Below are 20,468 nucleotides of genomic sequence, written 5' to 3'. Positions count from 1 at the left end.
GCGCTGGCCAATGCATCCCTATGGGAAAAAGTTTATCTCACAAAAATCACAATTACACACCCGATAGAGCCCCAAAAAGTTATTTTTAATAACATTCCCCCCTAAATAAAGGTTATCCCTAGCTATCCCTGCCTGTACAGCTATCCCTGTCTCATAGTCACAAAGTTCACATTCTCATATGACCCGGATTTGAAATCCACTATTCGTCTAAAATGGAGGTCACCTGATTTCAGCAGCCAATGACTTTTTCCAATTTTTTTCAATGCCCCCGGTGTCGTAGTTCCTGTCCCACCTCCCCTGCGCTGTTATTGGTGCAAAAAAGGCGCCAGGGAAGGTGGGAGGGGAATCGAATTTTGGCGCACTTTACCACGTGGTGTTCGATTCGATTCGAACATGGCGAACACCCTGATATCCGATCGAACATGTGTTCGATAGAACACTGTTCGCTCATCTCTAGTCATGTGTAATAACAGATTCTTGAAGTATAACGTAAGGCTTTCCATTTCTCTGTTTTGAGTGCTCCCCTAGTTTTGACAAATATCTGTGTATGCAACCAGTAAAAGAAGGAGAGCAGCACTAAATATATAAATAAATAAATAATCCCCCCCCCCCCCCAAACTGAACACCAAATGCAATTGCAGGCGCTGTGCAGTAAAAGCACACAGACCCCATAGACTATAATGGGGTCCGTGTGATTGCTGCCAGATCTCCGCACAGAGCATACGGACAGGAAAGTAGTTCTCAATGTACTTTCCTGTCCGCATGATTTGTGTGAGCAAGCACACGACCCCGTTAATAGTCTATGGGGTCTGTGTGCTTTTACTGCACAGCGCCTGCAATTGCGTTTGGTATTCCGTTCCGAGGGTCCTATGTGGACTCCCCCGGACGGAAAATACCAACGCAAATGTGAACAAAGGATAAGGTAGTCAGACAGTGGCCGCCACTTTTTGATCAAGCAAACAGGAGACTGGTTCATGAGCAGCGGACCAGGTATGGTGACTATACAATTGTACTATAGATGTACAGTCAAGTTTTCACTTTTGACTGCTAGAGGATTGCTTTGATAAAGAAGACAGAGACACAAAGGCATTCTAACATTTAACACGCTTTTTATTCACAATGCTTGCAATTGCGTTTGGTATTCCGTTTGGGGGTCCCCATACCAACGCAGATGTGAACGAGGGGTTATTGAGAATAACTACAAAACCCCTGTCAGTATTTACTAAAATAGTCATGTGAAGAGAGCCCAAGAGGTCATCATGAAGTGTTTTTCAAATCAAGATTTAAGTTAAATTAAGTTTGTTATACATTAAGAAAGTTTGTAGAGTTCTTTTTTTATTCTCTAAGTTATATTTAAAAAATTAAATCCTAAAAATCCTGCAGTTCTGACTGGGCTCTAAGCCAAATAATGTGCGAACATTTTTGGCAAGAATTTTTTTTTTTTTTTTTTGCAGCTGCCGCCTCACCTGTCAGCACGCCAATGATCAAAGTTATCAGGTATACGTAGATAAGACATAGAATCCACCAACAACAATAAGAGTTCACAAGTTAGGCTGAGATCATTGTGTCTGTGGACCAAAGTCTATCTCCAGCAGTCAGGAAGAGAGAATATTAATTTAGTACCAAGGAATTGCAAGATTGTTACGATTTTTAATATACATAATATAGAAACTTAAAATCAAATAATTTAAAAAAATATTGAAACAATGAAAACTAAGGACAAGGCTGCAGCACTAAGACTAGGCCATTGGTACTTGAAAGTGGAAAAAAAACACTTCAAACTTTACTGCACCCCTTTAGCATTTATTACTATTTATTTATTATTGTCTTATGAACAGCAGTGCCACTTTATCAGGTATGGCAATGGTATAGTAAATATGTTAACACAGGATTCAGATTTAATAGATAATTTTTTTTTTTTTTTTTAAAAAAAGCCTAAATTTTTTAGCCCAAAATAAAAGTCAAATTTCTAAACTGTACTACAATAATTGTTGAATTCTTTGCGATAGCTTCCAAACTTCTCCCACCACGGCCATGAGATTTCCTCCTGCATGACCCAATACTACTCCAGTTTTCCTCTGTGGACTTTCACCAACGGCGTTTCTGTAGGTATGATGGACATGCTGCAATTTCCAAAACCACAACATGTCCGCTGCGTTTATGTTTCCATAATGTGTGACTGGGATGAGCTAGAGTTGCCATCCACTTTGTAGGGACCGCCACTTGGGGCTTGGCCTAATAAGGTGCCCAGAGCATTCTATAAAGGCAAACAGTAAGAAGAAAGTGGCTGCAGATCTGTATTCCAGACTGATAGTCACTCTGTGCTGCTGTGCTTGGCCCAGAAGCCCTTACTCATAACTGCATGCATCATCACAGTCTGCACAGAAGCACTGCTGGGTTCTTAAGTTACACTCCAAAGGAAAGATTTGGTAAAATTAACTTATTTTCTACTGAGCAACTCCATCTGCTCTACTAGTATGTGTGAGGATGACTCAAATGGTGTTTGCTGCTGGCAGAAGTATGCATTTGCTACCATCTGTCTAGCTGATACTGTTCATTTCCAATGTGTTAATGCCTTCTCTCCTTTGAGACTCCACAAGAACACTGAATATGGTGTTAACTCCTTCCCCTTCACTCCTGTAAGGTCCTGGTACATTACTAAGGACTGGCTGTGTGTGGAGCCGTGAGAACCAGAAGAATGTAAAGAATAAATATGCATGAAAAGCTTCTGAGACTTGTATAGGGGCAGAACAGTAAACCTAGTGCCATCTACAGCTATGAGCTTTCAACATGCCCAATCACTTATTACTTTAAGTCCACTGTGGGACTATTAAAGGATTCTCTTATCTTATCTTACATGCAAAGTCTATGGGGAGGATGGATGACACTATTGTTTCTTATGGTCATCCAGCCTCTTTGAGCACTAGGTAAACTCCTGGATTGGTACTTAAACAATGAGAAATGAATATGGCCAAACTATGCAGTGTCGTTCTGTATCGCAGCGTCTTGGAAGTAAGGTGACTAATAACCAACAGCATACAGAGTTTGGATTATATTTTGTAAGGTGATGAGGAATAGAATTATCTGATTCTCAATACCTAAGGGCTAGTTCACACAGAGTAAAATGGTCCGGATTTTGACGAGGGAAGCCGTTTAAGTTTGGCAATGGCCCAGTGTTGGAAACACTATCGATCTGCAGATCTCCCCCATGACCATGCATGCTACTAGTCTCACTCACTGTACTTTTAATAGCAGTGGCTAGAAATACTGCAGCAGTGTCTCATTCAAGTAGCCACAAATGCAGTTATGACAAGTATGGAAAGCAGTGGGGCAGCTAGCTTCATCTTAGGGAAACTGCTGATCTGCAAGCGCCTGGTCAGTCACACCTCAGCCAATCTAAAATAAATTTTCTAACTTAGGATTTTTTTTTTTTTTTTTTTTTTTACAAAATAGAAAGACCCCTTAAAATAAAATATCAGAGAGGAGTGTTTGTAAACAAAGTGACTGTCATACCAGACAACCAAATATTAGATGGAAGTTTTGATACTTAGGCTGCGTGAGCAGTCTGTGGGTCAATAAGAACTGCACAGTTGACACACTGATTGGTATCCATGCGTTATTCGTGGTTTTCACTGATTCACACATTGAAAATGAATCAACAGACCTGGTCCATTTTTTGTGACTTCAATTAGGCCTGGACACAGCTGCAAGAACTATAACTGCGTATGGGCCCATTAAGATGTATGGATCTGCAATTGCAGATAAAAAGTATGGTCATGTACAAGTGGCCTTAATGTCACATGCACTTAGATGTTACATTAACTTCCCCATAGGCTTAAGTAACTCAGTTTACATACAAGGATATATTTGATACTGAAACCGCTAGCACAGCATGCAGGGGTACTGTTTATGTCCTTCTGAAAATAACGTGCAAGCAGAACCTGAGGAGGAGAGCTCTAGCACTCACTCCTATATGCCTGTATTTAAAGGGAACCACCAGTACACTTATGTAAGTGGGGTTTACATTTCCAAATCAGTGCAACCCCCTGCTGTCTAATATCACAACCACACCAAAGTTTAGTCTTCGTGCCTCTGGCAAATGCACAGTGTGTACAGTGAGGCAGAAGACAGTACACCATACCCTGTCTGTTGTTGAAATCTGCCAGATTTAATGCAATGCAGTAGGAACAATCCATAGCTAAACATGTAACAGGCAAACACCTCAATTGGTTCTACATTGTGGAATTTTTGCAATGTATGAAAAAAAACAGACTAAATTTTAGTCAATACAACTTCAGTTACATAAAACAGCACTTCAGGTTACATTCATTCATGAAAAAGCATGTGAAGGGGGCACCCGTGTTATAACTAGGGCTGTGCAATGAATTGGATTCATTTACCTTGCCAAAGAATCGTGAAACCAATGTTCGCCTGAAGTCTGACATATCCACGTAGGCTTTCCCCCACCCCCCGGCTGCAAACTATGACCTACAGTTCCTTCGCTGCAGTTATTAGTTGGGTAGCAGGAAGAGGAAGCTTGCATAAAATATAAGACTAAGCAAAAACATTACAATTGAGACTTGCCCACAAGCTTGAAGAAAATTGAGATTTTAACTTTAATCAAAAATTGTCCAGCCCTAGTTATAACAAAATGTGACCAAATATAAGAAATGAGCTAAAGTAACAAAACGACACTTCCCCACCTGCCCGCCACGGCTTCCCGTGCCATGGCATAGACGCCTGTAGCAGAGAGTTCCAATTCTGACATGAGTGCTGTAGGCAATCACTGGCCTCGGTAATATACAGCATACTAGCTCCAAGGCTAGTGATTGGCTAAAACACACATGTATTTAGACATGACCGCTAAAGACATAAAATCCAGACAGGAAGGACCGGAGCATGGCACTGGAAGCGGTGCGGATTTGGGAAAGAGAGTCACAGCAGACTGGCAAATATAAATTTAGTTATTTATTCACTGAATTAGCCACATTGATTTTCATAAGAACAATTTTCAAGACTGTCCAAGAACCTAGTTTATAGAAATATTTTATAGCTTCTTAATAAAAAAAAAAAATAAATAATCCTGCGAATACTGTGCACAATCTCGCTAAAACACAAGTACTTCCCGATTCAGCCCACAGCACAAACTTTCCAAAAATTAACCAAAAACAGGAACGTGCAAACAAATGACAACAGAAATGCAAAAGTACAAAGAGCATGGCGTGCAGATATAAGATAAGTTATGAGTCACCGAAAGTAACCAAACAGTTTCCCTCTAAATGGTTAATTTGGTGAGTTACGCCTCCTGAGATAGACAAGAGGGCAGTGACTTGAATTTGGACGAGTTTTCTCTCTTCTACAAAAAGGATTCCATCTCATAACCATCAGCATTTCTAAAAATCACAGAAAAATAAAACATCAAAGCAATAGGAAACCTAGTCACATAAAAGTACAATACAGTGATTTAATGGGAAGGTTGATCATTAGAATGAAGAAACTATTTTGGCCCATAAAACCCCTTCAGGCTAAAGCCCCACGCAGCGGGATGCACTACAGGAAAAACCGCGGCAGCAACACATCACTTTTTTTTCCCCGCAGCGCTTTGCACAAAGTCTCTGTGGACTTTTTGCTTCCATTATACCTATAAGGAAACTGCAGGACTTTCGGTAGGTTTAATTGACATGCAGCAATTTTGAAATCCACAACAGTTTTGGAAACCAGCGTGTCCGTGGCACGTATTTTTATCTATTGTGAGTATGAGATTTGCTGGATTTCCATTCACCATCCACTACGCAGGGACTGTAAAACACCATGTGGGCCTGGCCTTAAAGGGATTATCTACTATCTAAGATTGGTGGCTTATCTTAGGATAGGCCATCAATATTAGATCTGCAGGATATCTCCAAAGGGGTCACTTTTAGGGTGCATTCACACTACGTAACGCCGGGCGTGTATGAGAGCCGTACACGCCGGCGTTACAGCAGGGCTGCCGAACACTTCCCATTCACTTCAATGGGAGCGCTCGTAAACGCCGCTGTTACGAGCGCTCCCATTGAAGTGAATGGGAAGTGTTCGGCAGTCTGCCGTAATGCCGGCGTGTACGGCTCTCATACACGCCCGGCGTTACGTAGTGTGCATGCACCCTTACAGAGGTACTGCAAACTGTGGCAGAGAGAATAGATACTGCAGCAGTGCCCCAAAGACGTCAATAAGACACCCATGAACTCCACAGATCTAATATTAACTATCCGAAGGATAGGCCAACAATCTTAGAAAACGGAAAACCACTTTAAGTCTTAAGATTGAGGGACAAAGCGTTTTTGACAAACTTTTTGTTGCAGAATTTTAAGCTAAACCCAGTAGATTAAGCAGGAAGGAGAAGTACAACTCCTTCTTTCCATATATATCATACTGCTGGCTGCATCCTCCCAAATCACACACAAATAAAAAATAAACACAAGGTCAATGTGCTTCCAGCCTATTTTTGCAATTTTTTTTTTTTTTTTTTTTTAAATCAGACAATGAATCTGTAGTGCATTGGCAGGTTTACCGCGGTAATTTTACAAGCCACTTTTCGATAAGTGTAAATCAAAAATGTCAACATTTTAAGCAAATACCCCTCCATTGGTACATAAAGCAATGCCTGTACACAGTCTGATTGTACGGAAAACCCTATTGACAAAGGGACTAGTTGCCAATTCATTTCCATAAATAACGAGGAGGTGTTAACTAAATAGATATGACAGGTTGTCTTAACTCAAAAGTTTTATTTCTGGTCAACACCTATTTTTATCTCCTGAGACAAGTTAGTGCGCTTGTTTTTGTGCCTTCCTCCTCCAGTCTAACAAATGCCGAGGTCGCATATTTCAGAGGAGCCATTTTTGTTGCACATTTCTCCTGTGCAACAAAAAAGTTTTTCCACAACATAAGGCCTTAACCTTATTCCAGGCTAAATAATTGATAACATATCCTTAGGATATAGCTCTGCAATAAAGAAAATGATCAGGGCCTACCAAGGCCCCCAAGCTGAGGCTGCCTGAAGGCTATTCAGCAGAGCAATGTCGCCTCTTCGCTGCTCACCCAACACAGTGCGGCTCAGCCCATTCAATCCTCAAACAGCTGATCTGCAGGGGAAGATCCCAGGCGTCAGAACCCCACAAATCTTTCATTGATGACCTATCCTAGGGACAAGTCATCAAATGAAAATTTCTAGAAAAACTTTAAATTTATTCTCCATTTATTGAAAGGCGGGCATTCAAAGCCTGCTTGATGGGATGTGAAGGACCCACGACCCGACCAGCTGTTTGATGCTCCAGCCAGCCTTAGTACTATACAATGTGCAGAGCCAGTAGGAGATAACTCTATACATTGGAAAAAGGATTTCCGTTATAGATGTGTGAGCTGATTCACATGTAATTTTGACCCAGTATATTTCAATGGGGCCCACATATGGATTCTGCCTGGACGGTCCATAAGATCCCTGGTGCTATACGCGATTAGGTTAGGAAATTCCCCTGTAACTTGCATGTAGTCTTGTGCTCACAAATTTGCATTCTAATAAACTATCAGTTAAGAAAGCAATATTATAACTACGTGTGACACGAAAGACAATTCAATTGCAACACTTGGGCTGTAATATTATATCTATAAATGTGACCTCTACAGACCTCCATTCTAAAAAGTGTGTTATTTATTCAGAGGTAAAACAAACTCCTATTTATGTAGCCATGGTAATGTGTATGCACCATAAATTTACACAATGCAAACCAAGATGCTATGTTTTCAGATACCTGATCCCATGTAAAGAAACAAAACAAGTGTAACAAAAGACACGTGGCAAAGACTGCTACAATGTGGCGTCCAAGTAATGACTGCACTAAAGACAGTCAACAGAAGACCTTATACAAAATAAGACCGACACTGGGCAGTGCGTTCTTCTAATCCATTAGAGGACCAGAAGAGAGAAATGCACTGCAAAAATAGACACAAACAGAGCCCCAGGGTCCCTATTGACTATATGAGATCTCACCCAGACACAGGAAGAGTACAAACTCCTTGCAGGTATATAATACAAATTTTATTATTATTATATATTGTCTTTGGTCAGATACAAACCTAGGACACCAGAAATTTGCCAGGGACATCTGCCTCATTTTCTGCCTTGCGGCTTCATGCAGATTAAGCCCAGATAAATGGGTACTCAATCATTGACGGAATCTGCGATCAGATTAAGCGGGACGCTTTTCTGCATCCTGCTCTCATCTCTTACTCCCACTGAATACAATGGGAGGCAGAATCAAAGCAGAACCTGACAATGAATTTGGGGCAGCATCTGTCTAAAGGTCAGTAACAGATACCACAATCTGAACAAGCCCTTAGTCTCTACTTCCAGGTCCCCCTACACAATTGTTTTCCACACCATTCTGAGATAGATATATATATAGAGATATATATATATTTATTTTTTTATTTATTTTAAATAAGCCAACCAACATCTTTAAGAATGAGGCCATATGTTGCAAAAAAGTTGTGCTTTTAGTTACAGATTGTGCTGCTTTTTGAGAGAGAAAAAAAAAAAAAAAAAAAAAAAAAAAAAGATGGATCTAGCAAAATGGGAAGAAAAAAAAAAAAAAAATTGCCTAGCCCTCACCGTTCCCGAACAACAAGCACAGCTAGTTTTGGTGCCTGGTGTGCTATTCAGGTTCTGTAAAATCAGGTAGGCACTGTCAGGTGTGGGGGTAGGGGCGATTCAGAGCTCCAATCAAAAGCTGCTGATGTAAGAGCTCAGAATCACACCCCTTGTCTGCTTCAGTCTGAGACCGCCTCCCTGAAAGTACACAGCCTAAACAGCATATCAGGCACCAAAACTAAGCGCATTGCCAGAATCAGTAGTGCGGTGTAAAGAGTTTGTCTTCTTGGAAGTGGTGAAAGGTCTTCTTTAAAGCCATTTCGTTTTAAAAATCCGTGCTGGACAGAAAAAAAAAAAAAACACATGAAAACATGACAGGCAGTGGACTTTAACATCAAGGCATACACTTGTTCACATCAATTTCAATTATTTTGCATCCATGCCAACCTGTTTCACACTACCACTGGACACAGGATATATCACTAACTATGATATCCAAGCAGGATTGCTGACATGTGAACAACCAAAATTCAGTAACATGGAATATAAATACCCTAAGAGGTATCAAATCTGAAAAAGGGGAATGTCCTAAAATTTGTTCATTAATCGTAATCAAAGTAAAATGTTCATTTTGTGATTTTGATTTACGTCGTGCCTGCCCAGCTTCAGTGTAGCTTCAGCCTAAAGGAGTTGCCCAGTCTCATACCGATGCCAGTTCCTTAAACTCCCAGATCAGCTGGGAGTTTTCTGTATTCACACGAACACTGCAGTGTCTACACTGAATGCCAAGCACAGCACTGTGCATACCAAGTTTCCCCGAAATTAAGACATCATCCGAAATAAGGCATGGGGGAAGTTTTGTTAACTTGCCTAATATAAGGCACCCCTGCCCGAAAATAAGGCATCCCCAAAAAACACTGCAGCCGGCTGCTGCCTCTGCTGTGATACCACTGTTCCTGCTGCTGTAAGATGAGCTGGGAAAGCATCGTATGCTGCGGGGAGTCCACTCTCCCAGCTCATCCCACAGCAGCCGGAACAGTGGAATCACAGCAGAGGCAGCAGCCGGCTTTCCTGTGCACACGGAGCACAGCGTTCAGCCGGCTGCCATGCCCACTAAGTGAGGCTCTCCAGCGCAACCGCCAGAAGCCTTAATAATCTCCGCTAAGCCCCGCCCACCACTTCCGAAGCGACCAACAGCAGCACCAGCGCAGCTACGAAGATGGGGAAGGTAAGTAGCATACCCCCCCCCCTCCTGAAACACCTACAACTGGCAGTCATGTCGGTGCTCCGCTAAGGAAGCGCCGGCATGATTGCCGATTGTCCTCGCTCCAGCCACTGCATAAGACATCCCCCGAAAATAAGACAGGTCATATAATTCAGAAGATAATTTACTATAAGACACTGTCTTATTTTCGGGGAAACACGGTACTGTAGCACTAGAATGGGACTGAGCTGCTGTATCAAGGGACTAATGAGCATAGTATCATCAGCACAGGGAAGAGGCCTCATCACAGCTGATTGGTAGGGCTGCTTGGTGTCAAACCCACCAATCACATATTGATGATCTAGCCTAAGGATAGAATATGAATGAGTAAGTCCTGGAAAACCCCTTTCCAATCAGTCAATGACCGCTTTATTATAAACAAGTGCTTAATACTCTATTACTACAAACCAGTAATCTTTCACATCAGGGCAACTTTATTTTACTGTACCTTACAACGGTTTAATCCCAGGAACAATTTGCATAAGAGCCTGTAATTCTATATGATGCACAGAACTGCCAGTAACAGGTAACAAACTTCTATTTTAGGCAAAGTGACCTTGCATGACCTCAAAATTCCAATACAGTACATACATGCCTCAGGAGAAATACTTTGTCTGAAAGGCTCTTGTGCATTGGCTTAGAAAGCTTGCTAGAAAAAAAAAAAAAAAGATAAAAAGGTGAAAGCACAGAAAACAAGAAGAGGGCTTTCTGTAAGTCTTATATGTAGTAACAAAAGTGCATACAGTAATCAATACCTGTATTAGTCACAAGTATATATAATGCTACAATGTATCTACCCAAGGCTAGATTCACAACCCTGCAGAATTCACTCAACAATGGTGGAGAGAAGTCCTACAAGAAGGAATTTCGTCTCTGCCAGTTTCAGTATAAAATCAGCGGAAACAAGGCGGACCCCATTATAGTCTATGGAGTCCCGTGTAACAGTCCCGTGGACAGGTTTTAAGTCTTTCACATCCTAAGTGAACCCAAAGGATAGAAACCTGAAGCTTGTGTGAACCTAGCGTACGAAGGCCTACATATTTCACATCACCTCAATGGCTGGAGAATTCAGGGATCACCACCACAATCTAGACAAGCTTGTAAGACTAGTAGGAATAAGAAGGGGTCTTGCGTAAATGACAACTGCCATATATTCCAGTTGTATGTTACTATAGGGATTCATTGCACTCTATCATATCTCCATAGCACTTATGTCAACCTCTAGATTACCATTAAAGACTTCTCAGATCAGTGGTGGTCTGGCTTCCCAACCGGTCAGCTGAATGAAAGGGATGGTTATTTTTGCTTACTTATATAGCGCCATCAAATTCTGCAGCGCTTTATAGTACATTGTGTGGTGTCCATGAATGATACAGTAGTTCTTTATATGGAGGCAAGGAGATATCGGGTATTGCATTACACAAAGGGGGGGGAGGGCAACGTATTAAGACTGGAGATCTAAATGCCAGTCTTAAAGTCAAGTCCCTGGCTGGTGTGAGATGTACTTTATTACCATTGTATGAATCGCTCATCAAAATTAAAGTCTCAGAAAGAAAACAATTCTCCAGTGTTTTAAAGCACTTTTACAACTTGAGTGGCTTTACAGGAAATTGGCGGCGTTTAGTGTAATGGAGGCATTGCTTATGTTAGGATACCATGCGCCATTCCTCTGGAGTAAACTAAGCCAGCTAATAGGAGTTGTAAAGTTAGACTGGTCAGTCTAATAATGTGGCAGATCTATCATTCAGCATCAGACATGATGACAAATCTGTCTAGACTGTCTAGGCCAGTGATGGCGAACCTTTTAGAGACAGAGTGCCCAAACTGCAACCCAAAACCCACAAAATTTTCACGGAGTGCCAACACGACAATATAGACTTAATACTATGCGGATCCACAATTGCGGACAGTTACTGACCAAAAATTACAGTCATGTGGGGCTTTACAGAGCTTTCAATAATACAAACAACGTTGTACTGAAATGTAAAGGTCTCGGCATTTGGTACTTTGAACAATTAATTTTCACTATTTACATCGCACAGGATCTGTTTTATAGTTACCGTGTAATATTCTTACATCCTGTACTAATATCACGTCTGCTATAAAACAGATACTGTGTGATATAAATAGTGAGGGGACCCCAGACAGTATTATATGCTCTGCAGTGGGCCCACCACACAATATTATATTCTCCACAGTACCACAGTAGCCCCCCAGTGTTATATGCTCCGCAGTAGGTGTCCCCCCCCCCCACAGGATTATATGCTCCACAGTGGCATCCACACAGTATTGTGTGCTTATAAATAGCCCCCCCCCCAGTATTATATGCTCTTTAGTACACCCCCCAGTATTATAAGCCACCCCAGTATTATAAGCCCCCCCAGTATTATACACTCCCCCCAGTATTATACACCCCACCCAGTATTATAAGCCCCCCAGTATTATACACTCCCCCCAGTATTATAAGCCCCCCAGTATTATAAGCCCCCCAGTATTATACACTCCCCCCCAGTATCATACACCCCACCAAGTATTATAAGCGCTCCCCCCAACATCATATACACAGTGAGCCACTCTCATACTCACCCCTGAAGAGCCGCCGACATCCACCTTCTTGTCACTGGCGGCGCTGATGACGTCATCGCGCCCGCGTCGGGGCAGAGGTCAAACTCTGCAGCCAGTGTAGGCCGCGGTCGCGAGATCCGCGGCCTACCCTGACAGCTTTCAGCTGTATGTGCATTTGCACATACAACTGAAGGCAGTGATCGCTCATCAACGGGGAATCCTGTACCGGATTCCCTGTTGGTGAGCGATCCGGGCGACCGCACGCGTGCCAGCATGGAGGGCTCTGCGTGCCCTCTCTGGCACGCGTGCCATAGGTTCGCCATCACTGGTCTAGGCTAACTTTGTACTGTAACCATTGGGCAGCATTACTAAATCTGCCCCACTGTGGCCTACATAACCACCCTTGTGCACAGAATCTAGGGGTCTGCTCCCATCACATGTGAGCCTTGCATTTGTCATAAATACTAGGTAAGAACTCAAAAGTTGTATCAAAAGTTTACTTTTTTATCACCAAAGGATGGATAAACAGGGGCCAATCCTATCCAACTGCACACATTTATACTTCGGTAAACACATTTATCATTGGGAAAACTCATTTTTAGCTAAGCAAATTCTTGCAAAGCCTTTAGAAAGGTTATTCCACACCAACCTTTAGTATGTAAATAGCCTCAGTGGTTTCTGAATAAGTCCATTTTTATTCATATGCTAATTAGCCTTCTCCGTGCACCCTGGAAGTGTCTGTGATATTCTTTAAGTGTATGAAAGCAGAGTCATCAGCACAGCAGCCTCTCTGTTCTCATACAAATAGAGAATAACAGACACAGACACTTCCAGGGTGCAGGGAGAAGGCTAATTAGCATATGAATACAAATGGACTTATTCAAATACTACTGAGGCAATTTACATACAGAAGGTATGTTCGGAATAGCCTTTCTAAAGGATGTGAAAGTATGTGCTTAGCTGGGAAAAAAAAAAGCCCCTTTAAGGCATGGTAGATCCCAGGTTGGAGTGGTTAAAAAAGGTTCTGCCTGGTCTGGCATAAATTCAGCAGGTGGCGCTGTAGGCACCAAACCCTTTTCCACCCCCACAAAATACCAGCCTGGTTAGGGTTGCAGCTAGGAGAGCCATAGTTAAGTTACTTCTTGGACCACACTGCAAACAATGCCGAGGCTACAAATGTGTTAGCTATGATAACCTAGCAGGCAGCACCCCCAGACCACACAACTAACACGCCCGGAGCCAAGGCAGCTTAACCAACTGGATCGACACCACAGCATGGAGAACAGCCTTAACCACTCCATTCTAACATCAACCTTCACAGCACACAGGATTTCCTTTTATCATTGTTTTATACCAGCCACTTCCCCTTGATATATAAATTGAACAGTAATGTAAGTCCACGTTCACGTCCGTGCCCAATTTTCTGTTCACAGTCTCTTGTCAGAAACAACCAGACAAAAAAAGTCCTGCTAGCACAACTTTTTCATCTAGCAGTTTCAGTGGAGAGAGAAAAAAAAAAAAAAACACACGACATATGATTGACTCAATTATAGTCAATTATAGGTATAGTCAATTATAGGTTCCTTCAGGATCCATTCATGTACAACATTTCCAGGATCCATTGCTGTCCATTCTTCCATTCCTCTGGGCCTGCAAGAGCCTAGAAGAGCGAAGGATCACACAGCACAGATGTGAACGTAGAGTAAGTAATTCCAGTCACTGACCATATTTTATATTGCACAAGTTTAATATAACTACTGAAAGACTACTTACACCCAAATTGTGCCAGGTCTGGAAGACGGCAGCTTAAAAAAAAAAAAAAAAAAAAAAAAAAAAAAATTATAGAAAGAAAGACTGGTTATGTAAGTGTAACCCTTCACTGGTCAAGTTCCAAGCAGCTTGAAGAGTATAATCAATTGGAAAATGTAAGCAATAAAACCTACACAACAGATGACCTGAGACATGAGAAGTTGTTCTAATGACAAAAGCTTGAGACATATATAGATGGCCTTTCTGCAAACCTCAGCTCTATTTCAGTCACACGCAGTCCATGTCGCAAGCTCCTAATACGCAACCTGATACAAACTAACCCAAATGTTCTGTAACAAAGGATGCTCTGACAAAAGTAGCAATAATGCACTGGCAAGCATTGAGGTCAGCACCAAAGCACTTGTGTGAGCAGGTAACAAGGTGGCAGCACTTTCTATACAGGCTAGTAATATCAAGTCATAAGAGGCTGGACACAAGTCAAGAAGTCACAGCTAATCCAACCATTATTAATACAGAATATCGTCTTCTATCATGTCAAAGTATAAAGAACGCAATTTCAGCAGGTCTATCACCCCCAGAACAATACAATAACCAGCTAAAAATACCCCCTCATAATATTGTGTAAGTCACCAGATCTCACCATCAACTCCACAAGAACTAAAGGGATCCTGTGGTATCTGGCACCAATACAACAGCAGCTAATCAAGTCCTGTAAATTGAGAGGTGGGGTCTCCTGAATCTGGATTGGACTTGTTTATCAAGCACAGCCCACAGATACTAGATCAGACAGACAACTAGGGAATCTGGAGACCAAGTCAACACCATTGTATTCCAAAAACCACTTTGGAATAAATATTGTACCATTAGGGAACACTGGCAAGCATACACTTGATGCCTTCACTGCTTGTACTTAAGGCCAAATATAGCTGGCCAGTTACATTTCCCTTCACCATTCTTGGTAGTTACTGTACTAACCACACAAAACTTGCCAATGAAAAGATCCTGTGACACCGTCATCACAATCTGTCCTTGCCAAACTAGCGGGGATCCTCACTGGAGCCAGCTGAACCCCACTGCTTTCATCAACACCAGCCAAGCATCTAACATCTTCCCACACAGCATCAGAAAGGAGGGTCAAGCACGTTGGATTTCGGCACACCTGGCCCTTTTGTTTTCAATGGAAAAACTACGACCAAAGGAACATCGCCTTCTAGGCATAGAGAGTGAAGTTGAACATGTCTGTGTACATTGCGGGCAGAAGGAACAGCTGTCTATCAAACAATTTCTCATCTGACCACTACTAAAAGGGTTGTCAGATAAAAGCCTAACATTAAAAAAATAAACACTGACCTACCCTTTGAATAGGCAATTAAAGGATGGGGTCAAACACCGGGCCCCCAAAATGATCAGCAGTTCCCTACACAGTGCTTGATGCCCGAAGCATACTGTCCGTATATTGTGCGGTGACCTGGCTGCCCTATTAAAGCCCAGGTCTCATCCAAATAAATGAGATAGAACCTGCAATAGCACAGAACACTATGCTCAGAACAGATCAGCACAGAGACCTCAAACTAATGGCCAATCCTAAGAATAGCGCATTCATTTAGGGCCCTTTATACATGTATAACCAGCTTTATGCTTGACTGTTTTCCAACTTCCACCACACCAATTTTAAGGACCGACTGTCCCCTTGCTGCTTAATAACTTCCACCCCTTGACAGGTGCCACTGTGACAAAACAGTGTTATTTACCTCCCCCGATATACCGACAATAAGGTTGATTGGTATATAAGAATCACGTCCGTTTAGCATTACTCAGCTACAAGTGCACAAATCAAGTCTAAATACTGGGCCAATACAGGAATACAATATATGCGGAATTTCTTTATACTATACTTATGCTTGATGCAACATTATTCTTCTATGGCCATGCAGCAGATTATTGGATATTATAGTCTGATCGCTGAGCCATTACTACAGCACAAAAAACAAACATTAAAACACAACTTCTGTTCTTTACCTTAATATAGGATATGACACAAAGATGAAAATAAAATAGACTGCATAATCTCTAAGTAAATGGAATTCCAACAGGCTGAATGAACTACTCGACTGTTGCTAGAATATTTATTTCAGACCGTATGCTGAATGTACATGGAACAGGTCTGAGATGTTACAAATATTGTCAAAAAAGGAGATTAAGAATTCCAAGTGTCCCGCTTAACTAGCCATGCATAGGCCAGTTATTGCATGAAACGGAGCCAGAAATAATATGATTTCAGTATGAAACCGGGATTATACATAGTAGTTAATGTTCAGAGATCTCACTTCCTGCATTCATCTTTCAGATCTGTATATTCTAAAACAAGGTGGGCACCTTCTGACTTGGCATTGCCCTCAATTGCCACTTTTGGAAAAGGTTCCTTACAATCCCACACCAACTGAATAGTGAAATTTGAGAATCAGTCCACTGGCACCTTCAAAGTCCTAAATGAATGATGAGAGGTGTACACTTGTTGTCATGGCAGCCAGGAAAAGCCCTATATTTCTAACATGGTGTCAGGTAATCGTCTGGTGCCCAGAAAACTCTCAACCTACCTGCCTTACACGAGCCAGAAACACAGAAGATTATAAAATGAAGCTACATAAAAGATACAATATAAATCCTGTTTAACCATTTCGATAACATACAAAAAAAAAAAATATAATCCGAATACATGACAGTAGTAATATGACATCTAGAGATAGGCAAGCAACAAAGCTACTGCATATAGGGCTGCTTATCAATAGCACCCTGGAGGGAGAATACAGCATAAAGTACACTAAGAACTTATGGCAGGTACCTGCATTACAATATAGGAGAAGTGGTGCTGAACAACAGTAGTAACACCACAAGCAGCACATTACCAAAAATGCCAGCGCCTGGCTGCAAGCTCAGCTAGAGAGAGGACTCCTAATCTAAATCACACTAGAAATAGTCAAGAACTGTGAGGAGTGGAAGATCAAAGGCTGCAGATCAAAGCTCAACCACCACTGACACCTGAAGAAGTCAGCACACACCGATCAGTAAAAAAAATAGACACTAACATTAGTTTTATTAACACAAGCGGATTTCTAACAGATCGCTTAGCAGAGCCCGAGTGCTGTCAATAAACTTCGCATGACTATGAAACATGAGCAGCAAGTGTAGCCCGGAGGCTCTTCATCCAGTGCAACATAGCCTGTGACAAGGACAGAAAGCCGAAAAACACAAAGTGCCATTCAGGACTCCAACCTGCATCAAATTCTCAGAGTAACAAGTATTTCACAACTCCTGCCCACGAATATTGACAGTGTCAGGCTTAGTACATTCCTCCATAGCCTGAGCTCACATTTTACTACAGCTCTGACTTACACAGATGCTACAAGTAAAAATAAGGCTAAGGAAGGATCTGCAAACAACAAGTCACACAATGACAGAACTGGCAACATAGTGTATAAATAAGAAAGCGGATGTAGCTATAACTAATATACCCATGGCCATCACAGGTTTCTAAGCAGGACCAAGGAATAAATGGAATGACTAAAAGGCAAAGTGTCATTAGCGGCGAGGTGGTTACGCTGCAGATTATGGCAGTGTCCCCAGCATACAGCATAGGAAGGCTCACCACCATCTGAAATAGTAAGCAGCCAGGAGACTAATCCCAGCTACTTAATCCGACAGCACACGCAAAAACGGCCACAAGTACAATTCATGGAGCAGCAGTAGCAGCACAGGGCTTCAGCTGACACACACATCACATAGTCACACAGACAGGCACCATACAGCAACAGCTCCCCACCACTAGCCACAAACATGGGGTACACAGCCACTGCGGAAGAAGCAGTGGCGCAAGGTGCATGGACAGCCGCTGACCCACCTGACCCGCAGCATGCCAGGGTCGCCCACACTAGGGCACTACCAGAGAAATCATGCCACATATAGCCAAGGTTACCTGACAAAGATGAGGGTACAGATCTCATTCAAGGTCAAAGCAGCCACAGATCAGACAGTTGGGACTGTCACACGAATCAACTGGTGTGTGCCCCAGTGTGTACTCAGAGCCAGAGGGCATCAGGTGCCCAGGCGCCCACTTACACCGGCTGAAACCGATTTCTGAGCTGCTGCCATACCAGCCATATCCATCTAATCCCACCACCACCACCACCATCCTCCTCCCCCTCCCCCGTGGTGGCATCAGCAGTCGCAGAGAGAGGGGACTGGCCTGTTCTTGTGAAGGCATCTGGCCGGGAAACGTCCCTGACAAACAATAAGGGGGAGGCGGTGTGAGGTCGTGGATGGGCAGCGGCTGGCATACCAGTACAAAGGGCACAGCCCGCACCTGTCAATGACACGGGCAATATGGCAGGGGGACAAGCCTGGAGGATGGAAGACAGCAGGGCCACTCCCGGCTTCTCCATTCCGTTATGTGTCAGCCTGGGCCGCTTACCTGGACGAGGAGGAGGCGGCGGTGCAGGTGGAGCCCGGTCCCGGGAGTCTAGTTGTGGGGGAGAGAGGAGGCGCCTGATCACAGCATGGTGTCCCCCGGCTCCCCCGCCGGCCGCTCTCTCCCTCACACGCAGACTGAAGGCGGCAGAAGCTGGAGAAGTGATGGGGGAGGGAGGAGGGGAGTGGTGATCAGGATGAGGAGGGGGAGGACCGGCTAGCTGAGCAGACCTGACTGAAATGACAAACACGGAGCCGGCCGAGCGTCCCACAGCTCCCCGGGCAGCTCCAGTCAGCGTGCCCACTGTGGAGGCTCCAGACTGGGGACACAGAGGCTCCTGTCAGCGGCCGCTCTACCTGTCAGCCAGCACCGGGCTGCGGACACTGGCACTGGCCGCACTCATAGCCCCCTCACTGCTCACACTGCAGCCTCAACAGGGGGAACTCCGGGGCTCTCACTATTTTTTAATTGCACGTTGGGAGGAGCGCAGAGAAAAGCCGCCGCCGTACGAGGAGGTTCTGTACCCTCCTCACACCCCCTCGCTGCTGCCCTCCCGCCCTGCCCCAGGCCGTCACGTGGTCCTCGCTCACCGGGCTGTGACGTCTCGTCCTCAGCGCCTCTGCTTGGACATTGGTCCGCGCCCCGGAGCAAGCACTGCAAGTGTGCGCGCCCACCGCGCTCCCCCCTGCAGGACACGCCCACCCGGCCCGTTCCCGTTGGCTAATTGGTCGTGACGTAGTTCTTTCCATGACGTCGCCCTGTACATTGTGCCTGTGTGTGTGGACATAGACGAGAGCGGGGACCTGGTGACAGTGCGCGGCTGTGTGTGCCCCAGTGTACGTGTGCCCGGCCCAGCGCAGCGCTCTTATCCTACTGACACGTTGTCTTATCGCGCTCAGAACATCTAGTCACTCCTTGTGAAATGACCCAGTCAGCAATTCTGGCGGAGAGCGCTGCCTCACTATGGCAGTGGCTGACTGGGCTCCGGCAGTGGACATTGCCCTTACACACCCTATTATAATGGCCCAGCAGCAGGTGCACCCATAGTGTATACAAGTGTGCTGACATATTGGGGCACATCTAAACTTACACCAGACAGAAGCAATACCATGAAGTCCTTTCACTTGCTTGAAATGTAGCATGCTTTACTACTTATTCTAGATCTACAACACATGAACGTATACTTTAATATCTAAAAGATACCGTACAACTCATTCATTCGTATGAGCCCATACACATGACCATGAGACATGGCTACTTATTCTAGATCTACAACACATGAACGTATACTTTAATATCTAAAAGATACCATACAACTCATTCATTCGTATGAGCCCATACACATGACCATGAGACATGGCTACTTATTCTAGATCTACAACACATGAACGTATACTTTAATATCTAAAAGATACCATACAACTCATTCATTCGTATGACCCCATACACATGACCATGAGACATGGCTACTTATTCTAGATCTAAAACACATGAACGTATACTTTAATATCTAAAAGATACCGTACAACTCATTCATTTGTATCACCCCATACACATGACCATGAGACATGGCTACTTATTCTAGATCTAAAACACATGAACGTATACTTTAATATCTAAAAGATACCGTACAACTCATTCATTCGTATGACCCCATACACATGACCATGAGACATGGCTACTTATTCTAGATCTACAACACATGAACGTATACTTTAATATCTAAAAGATATCGTACAACTCATTCATTTGTGTGACCCCCATACACATGACCA

The 20,468-nt window shown here is 43.3% G+C and overlaps 1 protein-coding gene across 7 annotated transcripts in view; it reads right to left on the bottom strand.

The window, feature by feature from the left end:
- The window catches only part of ATP2B1 (ATPase plasma membrane Ca2+ transporting 1), an 80,274-nt gene extending 60,919 nt beyond the window's left edge, over nucleotides 1-19,355 (bottom strand). For 3 of the 7 annotated variants that reach the window (XM_075274481.1, XM_075274484.1, XM_075274487.1), the window contains exon 1: nucleotides 18,697-19,017. The gene's annotated coding sequence lies outside the window, so the exon portion shown is untranslated. Of the gene's footprint in view, nucleotides 1-18,201; nucleotides 18,404-18,696; nucleotides 19,019-19,283 lie in introns of those variants that run through there. The other 4 variants (XM_075274482.1, XM_075274486.1, XM_075274485.1 and 1 more) reach the window with 4 other exon arrangements.
- Between the last annotated feature and the right edge of the window lie 1,113 nt (nucleotides 19,356-20,468).

This window comes from Leptodactylus fuscus, chromosome 5, assembly GCF_031893055.1.
Source record: "Leptodactylus fuscus isolate aLepFus1 chromosome 5, aLepFus1.hap2, whole genome shotgun sequence".
Lineage (NCBI taxonomy): Eukaryota > Metazoa > Chordata > Amphibia > Anura > Leptodactylidae > Leptodactylus > Leptodactylus fuscus.
This window is presented reverse-complemented; position numbering and strand designations above follow the sequence as displayed.